The sequence below is a fragment of the Periophthalmus magnuspinnatus genome, chromosome 16 (assembly GCF_009829125.3).
Source record: "Periophthalmus magnuspinnatus isolate fPerMag1 chromosome 16, fPerMag1.2.pri, whole genome shotgun sequence".
NCBI lineage: Eukaryota > Metazoa > Chordata > Actinopteri > Gobiiformes > Gobiidae > Periophthalmus > Periophthalmus magnuspinnatus.
The window spans coordinates 31521483-31525772 of NC_047141.1; the positions used below are offsets into that span (position 1 = coordinate 31521483).

The 4290-nt window shown below is 38.0% G+C and overlaps 1 protein-coding gene across 4 annotated transcripts in view; it reads left to right on the plus strand.

Moving 5' to 3' along the window:
- Window positions 1-628: 628 nt before the first annotated feature.
- Window positions 629-4290, plus strand: part of pex5 (peroxisomal biogenesis factor 5) — a 25054-nt gene continuing 21392 nt past the window's right edge. For all 4 annotated transcript variants that reach the window (XM_055227677.1, XM_055227679.1, XM_055227680.1 and 1 more), the window contains exon 1: window positions 629-860. The gene's annotated coding sequence lies outside the window, so the exon portion shown is untranslated. The remainder of the gene's footprint in view (window positions 861-4290) is intronic.

The following is a 4290-nucleotide window of genomic DNA, read 5'->3' on the forward strand; positions in this document are numbered from 1 at the left end:
ATCCAGCAGCACCAGACCTAAACCAGGACTATATCAGGTATGAGTTAGGACAATAAACCAGGTCTAAAAGTAGAATAAACCAGATGAGATATTTCAAAATAATAATTAATCAAAATGAGGACAAAATCATGAAGAAATCTGTCTCAAAATAAAACAAATGTTCAAACTGCAGCCCAGAAGTGACACTGACACTACCTCTTTCCACCACTAGTTGGACCTTTCCCATTGTTTGACACGGCTCTTTTGCGCCATCTAGTGACAAATATTGAATCAATCCACCAATTAATTTTCAAACCTTTTTCCCCAATTCCACCTCCTTCATTTTGAGGTCACACTGTCCCAGATCAGCCCACACTGATATGGACTGTCCTTTTACAAATATAATAAATATAAATAGCCATCCTTTTATAATGTTATTTAATATTTTTTTCGCTTTTAAATGAAATACACGCAGGCTTTTTCACATCGTCTTTTAAAATGCTAAAGTTTCAAAGTCTAAAAACGCCTAAAAACTGTCTTTTCTGGGGTCACGAGCTGGACTTTGGTCTCCAGGCGTTTCGCGCGTGACGTCATTGCGCTCGCTCTGTACGCGCTGACGTCACTGTGCGTAAAACGGTTTGTGAATACCAATCGTGACGCGGGTTTGGCAGAGTCGGAGCGAGCAGAGGCGCAGGCGAGCGGCGCAAACAGAGAGGGTTTGTGGGTCATGGGAGAAAGAAGGTAGAAAGACAGGAGGCTTTTTTTCCAGCTTGGGGTCAGAGTGCTGCTGTAGGACCGGATCGGTGCTGGTCGGACCGGGATTTGACCCAAAAGACCCCGGGAAAGAGCGACTGAAGCCCGGATTTGGCAGCGCCTGACTGGTGAGCTGAAAACCATGCTACACTATTATCACTATTTTCCACATTTTTTTGCTCCAGCTTTGATTTTATAGCTGAATTTGTTTACTTAACGCATTTTTGTGAAGTTAAAATATCCCTGGATTCCTCTTAACAACATTTAAAAGGACATTTGTGTGCATTATGGCAATTTTGGTGATATTATGAAGCAAAAAATGCACCCACTAGTTTTTGTTTTATTGTGTTGTCTTGCTTATTTGTAGACAATAGAAGATTAAAACCAGACTGGGGGACAGCTATATTACTCTTTATAGTTGGAAACCACAGAATTAGCTTGTTTTTTCCAAGAGTAGCAGAGTTATGTCACTGTTTATGGTTCATTGCAGCTAGCACCACAGGCTAAAGCTAACAAATGAAGCTTGACTAATGCATTGCACACTTGTATATTTCATTTCATTGTCAGTAGACTCATTTTGCATTGCCAATATATCATTTTAATGTGTTTTCTGCTTGCGTAAATTGCATTTTTCCACACATTTTTCCACTAGCTCAAAATTAGCCCCCTTGTTTGTTGTCTTTGTTGACATTTGCAGCCAGTTTTCCAAAATAAATAGTTCTAACATATGTCTTCACTAATGTTAGCTTGTTTTATGTACTTACAGTTACATTTTAAAGCTGCACAAGGTAACTTTTCTAATCCACCACCTGCTTGTCTCAATGGAGGTGTTACTAATTTGACTGGAATGCTGCATAGTGTAGCTTTACTGGTTTGTTTATGCTGTTAACACATATATCTACAAATGTTTTATTGCTAAAAAGAAAAAAAAAATCTTGCATTCGTACTGTGACAAGGCTGACTGCTCCACAGACCTGACCTGTAACCTGGGATAGTGGCACCACAGGCTTGTCTTTATGCAGATTAATACAGTAGAAGTCAAGTGGAATAATTTAGGTAAAACACTAACTTTCACGTAAACGAAAAAGTTACACAGTGATCTTTTCCTGGAATGTAAAAACTTATTCTAGTAATAATTCCATGTGGCTGTAGCATAAATGGCCTGGAGTCTGCTCTGATAACCTGTGCGGTAACGTGTATTAATATCTTGTCCTAATCCTCTTACGAATTTGACCCTAATCATCAATGCATCTGTGCCCCATTTTGTAATAAAATAAACTTAAATCTTATACAATTTGCAAGTTGCTCTTTTGTTCCTGTCCCGCACTGAACTCCTGTTAGCTTAAATTTTAGTTTGGCCAATTCACGATGACACATTTTGAATTTCGATATATATATAGAAGATAAACGAAGATAAACTCTAATTTATGCCACTGACACAACAACCCAAGAGAAGATTTGAACCACAGAAACGACTCTAAATCTACAATATTGTTAGAAAATCATGAGCTGCAACTGGCTGATGATATTCTAAAAGTGTTCTGCTCAGATAAGGTTTAATTCCCTACATCGTTGTGAGATTTCTGGTTGGTGGATGGATGGAGTGAGGGTCGAGGTTGTACTTTTTCCAAAAATAAAACAAGATCAACTAGTATTTGCCTGTGCATATTGTCAAACTGATGTCCTTCTTTAACCTCCTGAGACCCGAGCTTTAATCAAATAAAATAATAAAAAAATAAGTAAATAAAAAATAAAAATAAAAATACAATAAAAATAATAATAAAAACAAATAAAAATAAAATAATTACATAAAAATAATTAAATTAAAAAATAAAATAAAAATAAACAAAAAAATAAATATTCTAAACTCTTAGAAATATTCAAAATTGAACATGTTCTTGTTGCTGTTCTTCTAAAAATTTGCGCTGTGGCCTAAACAACCCAAAATGTGTGTCTCAGGAGGTTAAAAAACAAAAACAAAACTCTGCTATAAATAAACAACAGAATAAACCACTTTAGTTCTTAGTTTGCGTCTGTAATGAGTCACAAAAGTTATTAATTCAACTTTTCACAGCTTAAATCTTATCATCCAGCTAAAAAAAATAACCAAAAATGTCCCGGTAGTGCAAAGAAAAGTCCACGCAATATTATAACTATCGTGACAAACCTAATGCCTAATCAGTGTGAACGGATTTTTATGTTACGCAATCCTGATGGGACATTAATGGCTGTATAAACGCTGGACGTATTAGAGATTTCCAGCTTGTTTATAACTGCACCACTTACTAAACCCGCTCACAAAGTGCTCTAAAAGGTGAACAGATTTGATGCGTTATACAAAAGTGGCAGCAGCGCTAATGGGGTATTATTATGTAAGTGAAATTAGTGGCCTGGAAAGAAGCAGATGGGACGTGGGTTATGTTGTTACCGGAGCGCGGGCAACCTCTGGGATTTCACCTTGGTTAAGTAATTCTTGTTAATGTGATGAGCGGTCGGGCTGGACAATTTGGGGAGAATCTCTTAATTGCGATTAGATTTGCAATTTAAGGCAGACCGATTATGCAAAATGGACTTTTCAGAGCTTTTAATTGTGTTGTGGTAGTTTCCTCTTCTCATTTACCCTCACAAAGTTGTCATTTCGCAGATCGACCCCTGTTTTCAGCGCCACCGGGACACGCCCACTGTAACGTACGCACTTAGTTCTCCGATTTTATTTTCTACGCGGCGCTTTGTCGTGATGACGTTTATGGCGACATCAGCTCCTTTTTAAGTCGTTTTAGATTAATATTGTGATTTAAAATGTCAAAATTATAACATGATCCACAGGTGTCATAGATTATTATCTATAAAAAAGATATTGTGTTTGTGTCTGTAAAGTTCGCAGTTTAAATTAGGAAAAGACTGAAATATGAACTGACAAACTAATACAAGAATCTTATGAACTCTGTGCATCTCAGAACACGTTTGGAGACGTCTAAACTGCCGGATTTGCAGTTTTTAAGGAAAAAATCTGAGTAACAGATATTTTATTTATTTATTTATGGAGGGAATACAATGGTACTTCAAAAACTGCACTCTTTTGTGATTTAGTGTCTCTGTTCAAACTGCCATTTTGCACCACCTGCTTGTCATGATGGAAACGTTATAGGTTCGCCTAGAATGTTCCATAATATCGGCCCCCGTCTGTCTACACGGAGACAAGAAGGTGGTGCCATAAGTACAAAGTTACAGGTCAGCAGTGGTGATGAAGTACCCAATTCATTTTATTTTTGTAACGCCCAAAGTCACAACAGTTGTCTCGAAGGGCGTTCATGTTTTGGTTGATGGCTGAAACCGGAGTACCAGGAGGAAACCCATCCAGACACGGGGAGAAACATGAAAAACTCCACACAGAAAGGCCTGGGCGACCCGGGGATCGAACCAAACCCTCTGCTGTGAGACATGAGCCACTCAGCCACCGAGATATACACACAAAAACAAAACAACAGGAAAAATCAGACAAAACAAGAAAAATCGGCCAGACGAGGAGGAGGAGGGAGAGGGGCAGAGGAGGACCAG